The sequence below is a fragment of the Schistocerca cancellata genome, chromosome 12 (genome assembly GCF_023864275.1).
Source record: "Schistocerca cancellata isolate TAMUIC-IGC-003103 chromosome 12, iqSchCanc2.1, whole genome shotgun sequence".
NCBI lineage: Eukaryota > Metazoa > Arthropoda > Insecta > Orthoptera > Acrididae > Schistocerca > Schistocerca cancellata.
Genome location: NC_064637.1, coordinates 19,955,223 through 19,975,222, shown reverse-complemented (window position 1 = coordinate 19,975,222; position 20,000 = coordinate 19,955,223).

The window sequence follows — 20,000 nt, the reverse complement described above, 5'->3', positions numbered from 1 at the left end:
ACTGACTAACTGGTCCACACAACTGAAGACATGCTACAATGAAGAAGGTGATGGTTTTCTTTCTTGGATAGTCACGGAGGACGAAACTTGGGTATCGTTCGACAGCCCTGAAACAAAACGGCAATCAATGGAATGGAGGCACACTTCACCCCCCAATGAAGGTTAAGCCTAAGCAATTTTTGATACCTCGAAAAGTCATGTGCACCGTTTTTGCGACAGAAAACACATTTTGCTGATTGATTTCTTACCACAAGCCCAATAACTCAATGCACATGGTTACTGCCAGACCATTAAGAAATTACACCATGCAATGCAAAACAAGTGCCAAGGATTACTGTCAAATGGTGGTGGTGTTTTCCACGATAACGCCCGATCTCACACAGCAAATGTGAGGAAACAACTATCACGGGAATTTCACTGGGACGCGTTTGATCATCCTCCATCCAGCCCGGACCTCACTCCTAGTGACTTCCATCTCTTCTCACACCTAAAAATCTGTCCTTAGTGGTCAACGCTTCAACGATGATGAGCTGAAAGAACGTGTTTTCACATGGTTGAATACATAGGCAGCAACCTTCTATGAAAGAGTTATACAAAAACTTGTGCCATACTGACAAGTACCTACAAAATTTCAAAAGCTATGTAGAAAAGTAGTCTAACAGTTGTAGTTTATTGTACAATACATACTTATCCTGTATTGGTACACGTTTGTTTTACATAACCAAACAGAATTTACTTTATGGACATGCCTCTTATTTCAAAAGAGGCGAAGAAAAATTTAACATAGTGGCTACATTCCAGCCAGTTATAATCTCTCCTCCAAGTTGGCAAGTCATCAAAATGATGCTATCAGTGTTGATGCATGTGTAAAAGAAATGAACAAAAGTGAGAATCCATGTGTGTTGTTCTATAAACCACAAGAATCAACAAGTGAACATCGAGACTTGACGAGTGAAGATTTCGTAATAGTGATAACGAACAGTGCACAACACTGAATGTTATCAAAATATGGGCAGGACTTTATCTGTATTGATGGAACCTATTGCCTTCACAGGTACAATTTTGAAGAGACCACTCTGTTAGTACTGTATGATCTAAGGGAAGAGTTTCCAAGCGCCTTTCTAATTTCAAACCAGGTGAACGATAATGTTTGAAGTACATTTTTAAGGAACCTAAACTTACAGGCTGGACTAATTTGACCTAATGTATTCATGTCCGATTAGGCAGAGTCGTACAATATTGCATGGAACATGGACTAGGACAGTGGGAGCTCCTAAGGTATTGTACCTGGGATGTGGATAGAGTGCGGAAAGCGAATATCAAAACTGCAGATCTGGATAAAAGAAATGAGGCATACCAGCTCATTAAATCAGTGTTAACAGTGATAAATATGTTTCAGGAATCACTGCAGAAGCTCTGTAGTGACCCTTACACATCAGAATTTGCTTCATACTTCAAGACACACAATGAGGGAAATGTGGAGTGTTGGGCCTACTCTCATAGAGTGTATGCCGATCTCAACACCAAAATGCATATGGAGATTATGCATAGGACATTGAAGGACACACATGGTAACGCAGGGCAGATAAAAGGATTGGACGAAGGGATACCTCCATTGATGCCACTAGTCACAGGCAAGATGTTTCACTGACTTATAGCGATTGTAAAAGGTAAGGGTAAAAGCAAAGTTCAGGACATTCATCATAAGCACAAAACTGGTTTGTTCAGGAAGCAGATGCGGCATTTATCACGAAATGCCTACCAGTCCCAAAAAGATGATGCAAAGAAAAGAGATGGTTGCACTGCAATTACACCTGACGTGTTATCAAGACGAGTCTGGGGATTCACAGCACGAGTCAATAAATGCATCGAAGTTGGAGGTAATCACTTTGAACATTTGATTTCATAAAATGGTGAGATGCCAGCGATTTACGGACAACAAGCAGGCCGAAAACGAGGTGCAAGGGGACTCACTGGAAACAAGCAGCGTGTTACGTAATCAAGGTCACTCGCTCTGTATATAAGCGGGCACTGCACGCCAGCAGCACAATCCCGCTGTGAGCTCTATCTGCTACAGCATCAAAGCACTATGCCTAGTCGATGTGTGTATCGTCAACACCGCCACCGCACGCCTGTCTACAAACATATTATTAGCCTCGAGAATAAACTTGGAGGAAATGGAACAACTCAAGCAGTAATTTTAAATGGACCTATATTATTCCGAGGCTGCAGAGTTAATTTCACTCTGGACGTTGCTACTGGAAATTCTGATAGTGTTTGGTTTACCCTAGCCATTGTTCGTTGTGAAAATGCCTCCCTTCCTGGACTGAAATCATCCGCCGACTGAGATGTCATCGCTTACAAGACCTGGCATTGTGGAATAGATCCGAAGACCCGAAGTAGCTCTAGGATGTTGATAGTAATATGCCATTTACATTGTATACCCGCTCCTGTAGAAAAGTTAGTAATGATGAAAAGATACATGTATCATTTACTTGCAAGTATTTGCAAATAATCAACAATAAAACAAAAGCAATTTTTCCTTTTCAGGACCACCAAATCTTAAACAAGAATACGCTCATCTTTAGTTAGCGAGTGGGTTAGTCTTTTCTCAGTTAGTCTTTTACTTTGTTTACTCTGCGAGTTAATGAGTTCACTCATTAGTAAGTATGATGTTTAGTTAGTTAGTTTGCTGGTCAGATGATTTGTTTGATACTGTAATTACAAGTTGTGCGACCTCATGACCACGAAATAAACAAAACTTATCCGAATCAGCAGAAAAAAAAAAAAAAATTAATATTTGGGTCAACATTTGTAACATTAACTCCACTCCCTCAAACCTCACCCTATGGGGAGAGAGGCGAGTTTAGTTCTAGCGAATAAAAATTTACGAAGTAAATAACTATTTTTTGTTTATCTGTAACCAGTTTCCACGCAAAAATGAGAAGATGGATTTTCTTGAATTACAGCGCCAAATACCAAGAATCAAAACAAATGTTTAAGACATTTAATTTTTTATGTAGATTTATGCAATTTAAAAAAAAAAAACATGGCGAGGGGGGGGGGGGAGGGGGGGGGGGGGGGACTGGGCTGGCGGGCTAATTTTAGCAGCAGCAGGTGTCCCCCTCGAAAATAATTAACTTTGGATTCTACATAATTTTTCGTGTGAAGCTTATTTTTCGAGTTATTCTTTCGAGTTATTCTGGTCTGTCAACATTTACAACCTGTATAATGGCCACCACAGCAGCAGTGAAGACAGTCAGTTGCTCCTGACAATGACTATGGAGGCTATCGTTGAAAGCTTGAAGGCTTCCAACCTTTTTCAGTTGTTGAAGATTTGAGGCTTCATAGTTTTGTGTGGGCTCTTAATTCTGCTTATTAAATCCCAAGAAAGAAACACTTTTAAGATTTAGTGCTGCCAGCAGCATAAATAGCAGCAAATGTGAAAGTGGGAGACAAACTGTTAGCTGTGAAGACAGTTTGTCCGACCACGGATTGCTGGAAATCAGCCCCAAATGAAAGCTATTATAGAGGTGACAAAGTATTTTGTTACTGAAGGCTTCACTTTGCAGTCTGTGATGCTACGACATGCCCAAGTCTCTGGTCCACATACTGCTTCCAATCAGTCAGCATCCCTTAGATGCCTCGTAGTTAAGTTCAGACTGACAAAGTTTTGACAGTTGTGGCTGATAACACATCAAATATTAAAAGTGCATTATTTGTTTTACAATGGAAACATTTCGGAATATACGCATACACTGAACCTTATTGTAGCATTCTTAGAGAAACTGCCAGGCAACTAAAAACTGTTGACATACCATAGAAACAATGGTGTAACTAATTTTAGGGAACTGCTTCAGGGTGTGCCAATGGGGTGGAATTCTACTCTGTTTATGTCAAAGCAAACAGTTGAAGTGAAAGACGCAGTGTAGATACGTATTTTACTAAGTAGTGTGGATCTGAAACAACTGGCAACTGATGAGTGGTTCATCTGCTCGGAATTCTGTTCTGTGTTGACACCATTTGAGCAGGTTTCGACACAACTTACTGCTGAGTCCTATGCTGCTGGCAGCCAAGGAAGTTCAGCAGCTTTTTCCTTGCTAATATGTTAGCTATGGTTTTATGTCATTCTATATCAAAAGAGCATTAGGGGTAGCAAGGATCTAAGGACGAGGTTCTTACTTCCCAACACATCAGCATCGGAGAACCTACTAAGATCACTACTCAAGAAGAGAGGAAGTACCAACGGAATTCTATGGAGCCAGGGCCATGATCGACCGCACTTTGACAGCAGCAAATTTTGCGATGAGAAATGTACTTACAAGACTCACAGTGCACGGATTCCACCATGAAATTTGTGCAAATACAACATACCACGAACCGTCAAACCTTTGCAAGTGTACACTATGTGGACAGTCTTGTGAGAGATACGGTATAGAAATATGCAACAAGAGGACCACATCAATTAGAGACTATGCAATAAATGGTTCAAATAATAATCTGTTATAATACCTGCACTGAATGTAATCTACTGAAAAGAATTATGCAGACACTCAATACATCCTTGTAATTCACTCTCAAATGATTGTAATCTAATGTATAACTATAATGGCTATTTTGCTGCAATAAATCATTTATATTTATGTCATTCTTTTCTTAGATATTTTACTATTTGTGTTATACTGAACTTATTCCAATTTTCAAGTTATTGTTCTCAAAAAGGATTGTCACCAGTGTGTGCTGAACTTCTGATGAGGCCGTGTAACAGTGTTTCAAAGACTGTTGCTGAACAGTTCTTAAAAGGCCTGAAGGACCACCTCCATAATGTGGAGGTGAGCAAGTCTACAGCAGTAGCTACCCTACTTGATCCACGTTTCAAAACTCTGAAAATTAAGTAGGAGCAGAAAATGCAAAGAAGCTGCTTGTTGACATGGTAGAGCACAAGCTGGGTGAAAAAACTGACAAACATTCCATAGCCATGAATCTGTGTCAGCTTCGACTACCACTGATCCCTTGTCAGTATAGAGTGTTTATGATGCAACAGTAAAATCCACACAGGCCCAGGACTATCCTCAGTCAGATGCTATTGTGGAAGTGGAAAGATATCTGGACAGCTCAGTAATTAACAGAAGTTAGGATCCACTTGCATGCTGGCATGAAAATAAATATGTTTTCCCAAATACTTCAAAAGTGACAAAGGAATAATTTAACAATGTGGCCACTTCTGTACCATGTGAATGGATATTTTCAAAAACAGGTGTCATAAATGCAGAGGACCATGTCTGTGGCTTCAAAAGTTGAAAACATATATTTTTAAATATGAATGACAGTGCCATCAGAATTTATTTTTTCTTCACGAGATTCGATTGAAAGTTTGCAAAGTAATATTTCAGAGCTAGATCAGAAATGTAAGGACTATGGTATGAAAATTAGCATCTCCAAAACGAAATTAATGTCAGTGGGAAAGAGAGATAAATGGATCGAGTGCCAAATAGGAGGAACAAAGTTAGAACAGGTGGACGGTTTCAAGTACGTAGGATGCATATTCTCACAGGATGGCAACATAGTGAAAGAACTGGAAGCGAGGTGTAGCAAAGCTAATGCAGTGAGCGCTCAGCTACAATCTACTCTCTTCTGCAAGAAGGAAGTAAGTACCGAGACTAAGTTATCTGTGCACCGTTCAATCTTTCGACCAACTTTGTTGTATGGGAGTGAAAGCTGCGTGGATTCAGGTTACCTTATCAATAAGGTTGAGGTTACGGACATGAAAGTAGCTAGGATGATTGCAGGTACTAGTAGATGGGAACAATGGCAGGAGGGTGTCCACAATGAGGAAATCAAAGAAAAACTGGAAATGAACTCTATAGATGTAGCAGTCAGGGCAAACAGGCATAGATGGTGGGGTCATGTTACACGCATGGGAGAAGCAAGGTTACCCAACAGACACATGGGTTCAGCAGTAGTGGGTAGGAGGAGTTGGGGTAGACCAAGGAGAAGGTACCTGGATTCAGTTAAGAATGATTTTGAAGGAATAGGCTTAACATCAGAAGAGGCACCAACGTTAGCACTGAATAGGGGATCAAGGAGGAATTTTATAATGGGGACTATGCTCCAGACTGAACGCTGAAAGGCATAATCAATCTTAAATGATGATGATGATGATGACGATGACGACTTCACGACAGTCACCAATGATTTACATACCAAAAAATGTATTTTTTATCTTAGATCTATTTATCTTAGATCTAGATCTTGGTAGTGGATTCATGCACCACAGCAGCATCAGGTTGATTTCATCTCAAATCATACAGGTCATGTCCACTTGTGGTCATTAATTTCTCTGGGAAATATATACAGGGTGAGGCAGTGAAACGGCACGATTCCGACTCCCGCTGACTGAGCAATTTTTGCTCAATTGTGGCAATGACACCTCCAGCACAGTTCACTAGCTAGAAATGTCCGCCCCTGTAGTTGAGTGGTATCAGTAGGGAGTTGGAGCTCCTGGTAAATCTTGGATATCAAATTGATATGCAAATTAACTAAATTAATCAATTCATTAATTACTCCCCACCCTTGTAGGACATCACGTGTCTTCCCCAGCCAGCACACGAGTCCCTGGCCTCCTCCCCCCTCCTACGCTATTGGCGAGAATTTCGAATTTCGAGTTTCGGTAGGAATTCTGAAGTAATGCAGTAAATCAAATTTTTGCTGTAAAACTCAATTGTCAATTCAGAGGACATAATATTAACAGAAACTGTTAATAACACAGGGATAGGTAGCAGAAACTGAAAAATTTAGAGGACAAGAAATTGGGGAATTATGCATTGCAGAAGACATAATTTACATTAGACAGGACAGAGATGCCCATACTTATCTTCCGATAGCCTCATATACTGTGGTCGCTTCACCAGGTGCTGCACCCAGTGCTGGTAACAGCGTATTTAATGTGCAGCGTGGTCTTGGCTGTCAGGCGAGGGGTGTCCTCCTGCGGCAATGTATTGTTCGTCTTGTTTCTCCAGTGATGTCTGTCCGTCTGACAAAAGATATGACTGTCAGTATTCTAAAGCAAATTGTTGTAAAACTTCACTGGATAGCTTCGATATTGTTCAGCTTCAGAGGAATATGAGATGCTTTTAGCTAAAGTGTTGTACCCTACATCCTGGATGATGGTTATTAACCAAAACCGGAAGATTACTAACGGGACGAACGAACGGATGATGGTTAAAATGCATTTTATAAAATAATTTATGGCTGTTGAACCTCTCCTTATGGAAACATTACAGAAGACTAATGTAAGCCACCGTCCCCAAGGTGTGCTGCGCTGTGCGTCTACCGTGAGCAATACGAGGTGTGGCTGGAAAAAAACCAGACTAGTACTGGTGAAACAATAAAACGAATGCAATAATGCTGAAAGTCGTGTGGCCTGTCACGTGACTCTCGCTCCGCCTACTGCTCGAGTTTCATCTGCCTCCTGCACTCAGTCTGCCCGTGGCGTCTGTTTTAAGTAGTTGACGTTTTGTCTGTGCGTCGGAAAATGTTGAGTGTACAGAAAGAACAGCGTGTTAACATCAAATTTTGTTTCAAACTAGGAAAATCTGCAAGTGAAACGTTTGTAATGTTACAACAAGTGTACGGCAATGATTGTTTATCGCGAACACAAGCGTTAGAGTGGTTTAAATGATTTAAAGATGGCCGCGAAGACACCAGTGATGACACTCGCACTGGCAGACCATTGTCAGCAAAAACTGATGCAAACATTGAAAAAAAATCGGTAAACTTGTTCAACAAGATCGCCGTTTAACAATCTGAGCAGTGTCTGAGTTAACAGGAGTTGACTCAGAAAGTGTTAGGCAGATTCTTCATGAAAGTTTCAACATGAACAAAGTGTGTTCAAAAATGGTTCAAAAGTGTCTCACAATTGAACAGAAGGAACGCCGAAGAATGATTTGTTCTGACATCCTGGAAAACATTGAAAGTGATCCCACCTTCTTACAAAATGTTATTACTTGTGATGAATCGTGGTTTTTTACTTACGATCCTGAAACTAAACGCCAATCGATGCATTGGAAAACTCCTGGTTCTCCACGACAAAAAAAAGCACGAATGTCAAAATCGAAATTCAAGGCAATGATGATTGTTTTTTTTGACATCAAAGGGATTGTGCACATTGATTGGGTACCTGAGGGACAAACAGTGAATCAGCATTACTACATTAGCGTCCTGGCTACCCTACGTGAGCGAGTACGGAGAAAACTGTACGATTTGTGGAGAAAAAAGTCACGGATCCTTCACCGAGACAATGCCCCAGCTCACAGTGCGTTGTCAGTGAAGACTTTTTGGCAAAACAACATTCCCATCCTAGATCATCCACCCTACTCACCTGATTTGGCCCCCTGTGACTTTTTTCTTTTCCCTAAAGTCAAGTCAGCTTTGAAAGGAACTAGATTTGAGACTGTTGAAGCAGTAAAAGAAAAAGCGACGGAAGTAATGTATGGACTTACCGAAAATGATCTGCAGCATTGCTATGAACACTGGAAAATTCGTATGGAGCGGTGTAGAGACCGAGGAGGAGAGTACATTGAAGGAGATAACATGAAATTGTAAATAATTGTAAATAAATGTTTTTTCCAGCATCAGTCCGGTTTTTTTCTAGCCGCACCTCGTAGATTTGTTTTCACAGGTTAGCAGGTGCTGCATGGGGTCTGGGTCTGCAGATGTTTGGCAGCTGAACACCTGTCGAAGGCAATCGGCACACAATTGTAATTTGAACCACCGTTCCCGAGGTGCGTGGCAGAAGACGTCTACCACAAACAACAGATTTTCAAAGGTAAGCTTCCTCCTCCCACAGCTGTGCTCTAACAAACAACCACATGTATTTCCAGGTATACAGCAGATGTCAAATGCCAGGCTATCTGTTTGTCCCAGAATGAACAATGGGCATTTTTCTAAAGAGAGTAGCTGCATCTAATTTTCCAACCACATGCAGTCATTTGACAGCAAACAAAGGATCTTTCCCAAAGTCCCCTCTGTCTGTTTATCCCAGAATTTTCTTCTCCTTCACAGCAGTGTTCCATTTCTCAGCCACCTGCACCGAGCCTGCTTGAACAAAAGACGGCACATTATACCTAGCTGGTACAGCATTCCGAGTTCCTGTTGGTAATCTGCAAAAATAGAGGGTGGAGTTTAATGGTATATAAAGCCACCCCCCCCCCCCCCACCACCACCAACAATCATCAGTGTTTCCCAGGGCCTAGTTGTGTGTGTGTGTGTGATTCTTGCGATATGAAATGGCCAGGCAGTGGTGGTGGAATACAGGCAAACTTGGGGGCAATTGCCATGTAAGTGTAAGGGAAAAAAATCATTAGTTCAAATTGCAAGTTATAAAATTTTGTAGCAAAATATTCTAATTTTTTGAAACTGCGATACATTTTCATAAGAAGTGGTTATAAAAGTTCTTTTCTTTCTATTGCAGCATTCATTCCCAAAATGTTGGCCTAATTAGAACGTCAGCTGGAAGCTGAAAGTCACCAGCAAGCCAAAAATGTTGTGCTATTATCACGTAAAAAAAAGGTCTCGCCTCAAAAGTCTGTGTGTGGTAGTTTACATATTCAGTAAATATCTCTTAAGATATTCAAATCTTAACAACTGCTCATAACATTTCTACTGTTTTAAAATTAACAGCAGCAGCAGCTGGAAGCCAGCAAGCCGCAGAGGTTGTGCTACCACCGGGAAGCCGAAATGCAGAACATACGTAAGTAAGTTTATAATATATTGCCGTTAGACTTTTTTTCCATTGTATACAGTTGTGTGAGGCATATAATCTCCATTTTTGTAGATGTTACTATGGAGCAAGAAGAGGATGCGAACCAGGGGTATGCATCGACAATAATGATCAGGAGTCGTAACTTCCATCTGGAGGATAAATAATTATACAGTGATGTGGTAAACTGTCATATCTGTGGGCTGCTGTTAGAAAAGCTGTAACTCCCCACAGAGATCATTGTCATCTTACAGGGAAGTTCCACAGAACAGCTCACAACATATGCAATTTGCAATATCAGTTACCAATGTACATACTTGTATTATCGGCTTGGGTTGCACTGGGCATTGGCTTGCAACGTTCACTCGTGTTAACGTACCTCTGCAATGCCTAGGCAATGTTATTATCATCGCCGTTGCCTGCGCATGATGCCCGAGTACAAGGCTTTGAAAGCCACAGACATTGACTTGGCTGGGCAATTCAATAAGCAGCAGCTTATTGGAGGTCCAAATGTGTTTCGAGGGCTGATGCTGCAGTTCACTTGTGAAGTGAATGCTGTCTTCGGAGGTAGTACCTGGTTGACTTTGGCTGTTATGGAAATTTTCCAAATTGGATATCGACTAAAGTAATTGCAAGTCTGCCACCGAACTGTGTTATTGTTATGGACGACACTTCATATCACAACAATATGCATGACAAAGATCCAACTAGGCCCTTGAATAAAAGGGAAATGATTCAGTGGTTGTTAAAAAATATGGAAGCTGATTTTTCACTGAGAAAAATAAAATTATTTGATTTAAATAAACAAGAGAAGCCTGAAGACAAAGTATTTGAAGTTAATAAACTACATGAACCTCATGGAGACATTCTGCTGCAACTTCCACCATACAACTGTGACATAAATCCAATTGAACTGGCGTGGGCAAAACTCAAAAATTTCGTCAGCGGAAGACATTCGAGATATTTGCGTGAAGACGTTACTGCAGTTTGTGAAAGAGGGTATGCAGCAATTTTCTGAATTTCCGTTTTTTATTCCAAACTAAATTTTTCCAATAACCGAGAAACAAGCACATACAAACACTTGTCAATTGTTACAGGGTTTGAAACAATAACTGAAGATTATTGAAATACATACTGCCTCCACGTAGAGAAACTTGAAAGAGAGTAACAGGTTAAGGACAGGATTATTGAATACATACTAGACGCCATAGTTTTTAATTTGGAAAGTGACAACAACAACACTGTTGATGACGACCTCTAAAATACGATGCATGTAAATAAGCAATGAATAATGACCTAAAAAATATGTTGTGTATGCTTTCAAACCTGACCCGTTCATGCACTATGTAGTTTGTTTTGGGAGAAATGTACTACATGAAAGTAAAAGTGTTAACAAGTTTTCCATGGTAAATGCAGTCAAATGGGGTCTAAAGCAATAAATACCTTTATCACTAATTGTACAAAATCACCAATAAGCTAAGAACTTTACGGTAATCAATTAATTCATCGCTAATAGCATGTGACTGAATCACAGAAAACCTTTTTGTGCTCATGGAACAGTAGCATCTGAATGTATTCTGTAACTAAATCTCCCTCCCTCCCCTCCCCCCCCCCCCCCCCCCCCCCCCCCCCCCCCCCCATGAACCATGGACCTTGCGTGCCTCAGCGATACAGATGGCCGTACCGTGGGTGCAAACAACGGAGGGGTATCTATTGAGAGGCCAGACAAATGTGTGGTTCCTGAAGAGAGGCAGCAGCCTTTTCAGTAGTTTCAGGGGCAACAGTCTAGATGATTGACTGATCTGGCCTTGTAACACTAACCAAAATGGCCTTGCTGTGCTGGTAATGCGAACAGCTGAAAGCAAGGGGAAACTACAGCAGTAATTTTTCCCGAGGGCATGCAGCTTTACTGTATGGTTAAATGATGATAGCGTTCTCTTGGGTAAAATATTCCGGAGGTAAAATAGTCCCCCATTCGGATCTCTGGGTGGGGACTACCCAAGAGGACATCGTTATCAGGAGAACGAAAACTGGCGTTCTACGGATCGGAGCGTGGAATGTCAGATCCCTTAATTGGGCAGGTAGGTTAGAAAATTTACAAAGGGAAATCGATAGGTTGAAGTTAGATATAGTGGGAATTAGTGAATTTTGGTGGCAGGAGGAACAAGACTTTTGGTCAGGTGAATACAAGGTTATAAATACAAAATCAAATAGGGGAAATGCAGGAATAGGTTTAATAATGAATAAAAAAATAGGAGTGTGGGTAAGCAACTAGAAACAGCATAGTGAACGCATTGTTGTGGCCGAGATAGACACAAAGCCCATGTCTACTACAGTAGTACAAGTTTGTATTCCAACTAGCTCTGCAGATAAAGAAATTGATGAAATGTATGATGAGATAAAAAAAAATGTTCAGGTAGTGAAGGGAGATGAAAATTTAATAGTCATGAATGACCGGAATTCGAGAGTAGGAAAAGGGAGAGATGGAAACATAGTAGGTGAATATGGATTGAGGGTAAGAAATGAAAGAGGAAGCCGCCGCCTGGTAGAATTCTGCACAGAGCATAACTTAATCATAGCCAACACTTGGTTCAAGAATCATAAAAGAAGGTTGTATACATGGAAGAGTCCTGGAGATACTAGAAGGTATCAGATAGATTATATAATGGTAAGACAGATTTAGGAACCAGGTTTTAAACTATAAGACATTCCAGGGGCAGATGTAGACTCTGACCACAATCTATTGGTTATGGACTGTAGATTAAAACTGAAGAAACTGCAAAAATCTGAGAATTTAAGGAGATGGGACCTGGATAAACTGACTAAACCAGAGGTTGTACAGAGTTTCAGGGAGAGCATAAGGGAACGATGGACAGGAATGGGGGAAAGAAATACAGTAGAAGAAGAATGGGTACCTCTGAGGGATGAAGTAGTGAAGGCAGCAGAGGATCTAGTAGGTAAAAAGACGAGGGCTAATAGAAATCCTTGGGTAATGGAAGAAATATTGAATTTAATTGATGAAAGGAGAAAATATAAAAATTCAGTAAATGAAGCAGGCAAAAAAGAATACAAATGTCTCAAAAATGAGATCGACAGGAAGTGCAAAATGGCTAAGCAGAGATGGCTAGAGGACAAATACAAGGATGTAGAGGCTTATCTCACTAGGGGGCAAGATAGATACTGCCTACAGGAAAATTAAAGAGACCTTTGGAGAAAGGAGAGCCACTTGTATGAACATGAAGAGCTCAGATGGAAACCCAGTTCCAAGCAAAGAAGGGAAAGCAGAAAGGTGGAAGGAGTATATAGAGGGTCTATACAAGGGCGATGTACTTGAGGACAATATTATTGAAATGGAAGAGGATGTAGATGAAGATGAAATGGGAGATACGATACTACATGAAGAGTTCGACAGAGAACTGAAAGACCCGAGTCAAAACAAGGCCCCGGGAGTAGACAACATTCCATTAGAACTACCGACGGCCTTGGCCATCTGGTGAGCAAGACGTACGAGACAGGCAAAATACCCTCAGACTTCAAGAGGAATATAATAATTCCAATCCCAAAGAAAGCAGGTGTTGACAGATGTGAAAATTACCGAACTATCAGATTAACAAGTCACAGCTGCAAAATACTAACGTGAATTCTTTACAGACAAATGGAAAAACTGGTACAAGCCGACCTCCGGGAAGATCAGTTAGGAATCCGTAGATGTTGGAACACGTGAGGCAATACTGACCTTACGACTTATTGTAGAAGAAAGATTAAGGAAAGGCAAACCTACGTTTCTAGCAGTTTTAGACTTAGAGAAAGCTTTTGACAATGTTGACTGGAATACTCTCTTTCAAATTCTGAAGGTGGCAGGGGTAAAATACAGGGAGCGAAAGGCTATTACAATTTGTACAGAAACCAGATGGCAGTTATAAGACTCGAGGGGCATGAAAGGGAAGCAGTGGCTGGGAAGGGAATGACACAGGGTTGTAGCCTCTCTCCAATGTTATTCAACGTGTATATTGAGCAAGCAGTAAAGGAAACAAAAGAAGAATCAGAGTACGCATTAAAATAGATAGAGAAGAAATAAAACCTTTGAGGTTCGCCGATGACATTTTAATTCTGTCAGACAGCAAAGGACTTGGAAGAGCAGTTGAATGGAATGGACAGTGTCTTGAAAGGAGGATATAAGATGAACATCAACAAAACCAAAACGAGGATAATGGAATGTAGCCAATTTAATGCAGGTGATGCTGAGGGAATTAGATAAGGAAATGAGACTGTTAAAGTAGTAAACGAGTTTTGCTATTTGGTGACAGTTTAATGCCATGAGAAGTGGCAGCATATTGCGTGAGGTTAAAAGAGTGGCAGTTAGATGTACTGTGCCTCCAAGAACAATATGCTAAATCAGGAAAGGACCCCAGTGTGCCAATAACTGACTAAATAGTCACCCCAAGGGCAACATTCTAGGGCAACAGCACAAAATGCTGGATGATAATGATAACAACAGCAATGCTTAACATAGTTAATTCAGCTGTTGTTAAAGGTTATTCAGTGGGCTGTATACAACTTTACACATGAATAGCTAAAATACATTAAATGGCTTTTGCAATTTTCTCCCATAACTTATCTTCATTGGGAGATTCCTGTGAAAATGGTTTCACATAGTAAGTCTTCTTATTCACAACATCTGAAGCAAAATTAAGGAAAACATTCACTACAAAGCATGCAAGAGTTTTAACTTACATATGCAATATCTAACAATAGTTTACCGAAATACCTACAAGAGCTCATTAAATCAGTTTATGATTCACACATATAAACGCTCTGATTTTTTCCCAATATGTTTAAAGGCTATAATCGCAGCATACTGAATTCCCAAAGCAGGCGACTTAATGCAGAAAAATTGAGTTTTATATCATACCAATGTCAAAGTGAAGAGTCAATACAGGTATCAGCATTTTTATATTCAAACAGCTCAACAAATAAATTACAGAATGTGAACATCACTTAAAAAGTCAATCCGTAACTTGTGAAATGAGTGTTGGGGGCAGACGCGGGAATCATTCATCGTCATCTTGGACAAGATCCTAGCAGATGATGGTAGATTCGCTGGAGGGGACCAAACAGCGATGTCATCAGTCCCCTCAGATTAGGGAAGGATGGGGAAGGAAGTCAGCCGTGCCATTTCACAGGAACCATCGCAGCATTTCCCTTAAGTGAACTGTCATTCTCCCGAATGCAAGTCAAGAGTGCTAACCACCGCGCCACCTCGCTCGGTGAGATCCTAGTGGAAGTGTTTTGTAGCCGTCTTCCTCCAACCTGTTAAGACGTGTATATCAGTGTTGTGTTGGCAACTGTGAGAAGTGCTTGTAGAGAGTAATGTTGTGTTTGTATTGACATGGATGAAGGGAAAGGAGAAGATGAAACCAGGGCTCAGCATATAGCCTACTGTAATTGAATAGCTCCAATGATATTACCGATTTTAAGATTTGCATCTGACAAGACACATCACCTTCACTCGATAGGACACTGCCGATCAGTTTGTAATGTAATACAGGATGTTGGCGTAATTTTTATAGGACTCGTGCACGTGCCAGCATGCCATTTACATTGTATACCCGCTCCTGTAGAAAAGTTAGTAATGATGAAAAGATACATGTATCATTTACTTGCAAGTATTTGCAAATAATCAACAATAAAACCAAAGCAATTTTTCCTTTTCAGGACCACCAAATCTTAAACAAGAATACGCTCATCTTTAGTTAGCGAGTGGGTTAGTCTTTTCTCAGTTAATCTTTTACTTTGTTTACTCTGCGAGTTAATGAGTTCACTCATTAGTAAGTATGATGTTTAGTTAGTTAGTTTGCTGGTCAGATGATTTGTTTGATACTGTAATTACAAGTTGTGCGACCTCATGACCACGAAATAAACAAAACTTATCCAAATCAGCAGAAAAAAAAAAATTAATATTTGGGTCAACATTTGTAACATTAACTCCACTCCCTCAAACCTCACCCTATGGTGAGAGAGGAGAGTTTAGTTCTAGCGAATAAAAATTTACGAAGTAAATAACTATTTTTTGTTTGTCTGTAACCAGTTTCCACGCAAAAATGAGAAGATGGATTTTCTTGAATGACAGCGCCAAATACCAAGAATCAAAACAAATGTTTAAGACATTTAATTTTTTATGTAGATTTATGCAATTAAAAAAAAAGGGGGGGGGGGTACTGGGCTGGCGGGCTAATTTTAGCAGCAGCAGCAGCAGCAGCAGCAGCAGCAGGTGTCCCCCTCAAAAATATTTAACTTTGGATTCTACATAATTTTTCGTGTGAAGCTTATTTTTTGAGTTATTCTGGTCTGTCAACATTTACAACCTGTAATTCAACAAGTCACAAAGATAAGTAAACCTTCATAACTCACTTGTGTGACTGTTACAAACTGTTGGAGTGTTGTAGAAACTTTGTTGTCCTATCCTGTTACGTGACGTTATGCCATAGCTGTGTAATAGTGGCAGAAAAAAATTGTCTTAGCAGTGTACTGCACCCGAAGCCATTTCACAAACTCACGAACTCGGCCTTCCGTAACGACAGTGTCAACTCAGCCTCCACAACAATAGCATTGAGGTCTTTACAAAACCGGCAACAAGTGTTTACAAAAAAATTATTTTTTGTTTCCACTGCAGGGAGGCCTTTCAATGCACCACAGTAACAAATCTAATTTTCAAAACATGAAAATTTATCACTACTGACTACACTTCTCCTACAGATTGTTGGAAATGTGAAAGAAATTTTGCTGCATAATATCGATCTAATGTAGAACATTAATAACAATAAATTGTTGCTCGTTGTTTCCAGAACAATGCAGTACTTCGCACACAGCAATACTTCAACTAGGTATGCAACCATGGTGCCATTACCCCTTGTATTTGCAGTCCAAGTGGAAATCACAGGAGATTTCTGTACATTTGGTGATGATCAGACACATGAGAAATTTCTATTCTGATGCTGAGCATTGAGCTCTCAGTTGCCCACCATGAGACAAATTTACTATGAATACACTGACTTGGGTAAAATCACAACCACCAGGGTCAAGTCTTAATGTTAACAGCATTTTGGAGTAAAGGGCAGAAGTAGAGGAAGAATAATAGGTTCCGCTGTTCAGCACCGATAAAGTCAAAAAATAATTGGCACTTGGTGTCATCGAAATTGCTGTCAATGAAATCATCATAATATGGCCACATCTGCCATCAATGAAATCATAAGCATAACTACATCTAATGTAAGTGATTCATTCTCTTTCTGTTGTATAAGTGTATATAACTATTGCAGTTAGGATCTTTATGAATATGTCAATACATAAGGTGATTTCAGCTTTGGCTGTGAAAAAAATTTAAGTCATCTTTACCTCCATGCGTGCTTTTGGCTTTTGCGAAAGTGTGAAGTACTGGAGATAGGCAAGGCTGCCCCCTCACCCCCTCCCCCCTCTTGGCTTCTTACCCTGCGACAATCTATGTGGGGATGGGTGCACTTTCTCCACTCCCTGCAACACCCTCTGCAATCAGCCTGCATACAATTAACACACAGTATCTCTCTCAGAATAACTTAAATGGAAATTAATAACTGTAACTGAAATTTTCTTGAGGTAATTAGCCTAGATCACTTGCTTGCAATTATTTGTTCATAGGCTCAAATACCAGCTGTACAAGGACATAACTGGAGTGCGCTGGGATTATAAAGCTAAGCCACCTCGGGGCTGTATCCTTTAATAGAATAACATATTTCTTCTGATTTTGATTTACAGTGATGTTCAGATGAGTTAAGAAAGCATTCACTATAGCATGTAGCACCATCTTTTACTATTATCATGTATTATCATGATTATTATTCATCATGCCGTGGAGTCTGTGAAACACATGTTTTGGAAGAGACAACCGTTCAATTGCAACCACAATTTGTGAAGAACAGTCGTGCACATACTACATTTGCTCAATATGATGAAACTCATTTGACTTTTGGGGCTATGTAGAAACTTTGTGAAGAGGTGATTAAATATCTTTCATGTAATTCAAGAGTGATTAAAGTAATGTCCTGTTTAGATATACACATTTTAAGTAGGTGGACAGACAAATGCACATGATCTACCAACAGGTTGTGATACTGTTGTGTTATGAAGATTGTTGACATACAGATTGAAGTGTGTTCTTTTCTCATTCACAAGTATTTGCCATACAATAATGTTGCTATTAATATTAAATATCTCTCACTTTTTGAGTGACTTACACTTTGTCATTTGTGTGTACTAACCAGTTCCGTAACTTCATAGTCGAGGAAGCAGTCTTTTATAGTGTGAGCATGTATTAGATATGTTGTGCACACATGTTTTTCTGTGCGCCCTATGATGCAGGGCTAGTAGAGTACTCGGCTCTGTATTCCTCAGTGAGGTAATAGCTTTGATGGGAATATCCCTTCACATATTGTTGCTGCTTTTGAACATTGAATTGTTTGCTCTTATAATCTAAACAATTCTATTGTGTTTAGACTGTGATTATAAGGTGTGACTGTATGACACTGTGTCCTTGCTTTCAGCCAAGTCCAGAACATACGACTTCTCAGGTGGCTTATTCTCACAAACTACAGTGTACAGCACATCTTTTCTCACACCTTCTCAAAGTTTGTCAAATTCATCTGGCCATGATAGTGGTCCTCCGTCAATTTTGCGCAGCATGGAAGTTACGTTTCCCTGACGAACTCATTCTTGGTTCTGACAATTGCAAACTACAAGTCCTCTTGAAACATTGCTGATTATGACATCTGGACATGGAGAAGAAATAAAAACGTTGAGGTTCGCCGATGACATTGTAACTCTGTCAGACAGAGCAAGGACTTTGAAGAGCAGTTGAACGGAATCGATGGTGTCTTGAAGGGAGGATATATGATGAACATCAACAAAAGCAAAACAAGGATAATGGAATGTAGTCGAATTAAGTCGGGTGATGCTGAGGGAATTAGATTACGAAATGAGACACTTAAAGTAGTAAAGGAGTTTTGCTATTTGGGGAGCAAAATAACTGAGGATGGTCGAAGCAGAGAGGATGTAAAATGTAGACTGGCAATGGAAAGGAAAGCGTTTCTGAAGAGAAATTTGTTAACATCGAGTATAGATTTAAGTGTCAGGAAGTCATTTCTGAAAGTATTTGTATGGAGTGTAGCCATGTATGGAAGTGAAACATGGACGGTAAATAGTTTGGACAAGAAGAGAATAGAAGCTTTCGAAATGTGGTGCTACAGAAGAACGCTGAAGATTAGATGGGTAGATCACATAACTAATGAAGAAGTGTTGAATAGGATTGGGGAGAAGAGAAGTTTGTGGCACAACTTGACCAGAAGAAGGGATCGGTTGGTAGGATATGTTCTGAGGCATCAAGGGATCACCAATTTAGTAATGGAGGACAGCGTGGAGGGTAAAAATCGTAGGGGGAGGCCGAGAGATGAATACATTAAGCAGATTCAGAAGGATGTAGGTTGCAGTAGGTACTGGGAGATGAAGAAGCTTGCACAGGATAGAGTAGCATGGAGAGCTGCATCAAACCAGTCTCGGGACTGAAGACCACAACGACAATACCCTCTTCATCTAATTCCCAATTCGTATGCCAGCATTTACCTCACAGTAGATTACCATCAATCTACAATTCACCACTAAATTACTGTACTACTCTCTCATCTGTCATCTACTTCACTCTACGAACACATGTCCAACTGTGACCATTGTTCACAAAAAAATCTGAAAATTAACTGCAAAACATATACCTCCCAAACTGACAGCAAATATCTTGACAGATTAATAAAACAACAATATCATTCTGTGAGAGGTAATACAAATTAACAAGCTGTTTTAAAAATTTATGGCACATTAAAACTGTTCAGGTCCGAGACTCAAACACAGAACTTCTCCCACCTACTTCTATTCTCCTGCAGAGCGCAAAATTTATTTTGGAAATGAAGTGGCCCTCTGAACACACTTGTTTCACATACATTTTAGTTAGGGAAAATAATTTGCAGACTGTCACTGGAGGACGCAATAGATCACGTCTAACGGCGTGTGCCCACTTGCACCTACACACTGATTACTACAGTATTAGTAAGTATCCCCCCCCCCCCCCCCCTCGCTTCTTTAAAGAATTGAATGCCCCTATATTAAATGCCTTCAAACATTTGATTACTTTACAAATGTGTTAATGTGTTACATATTT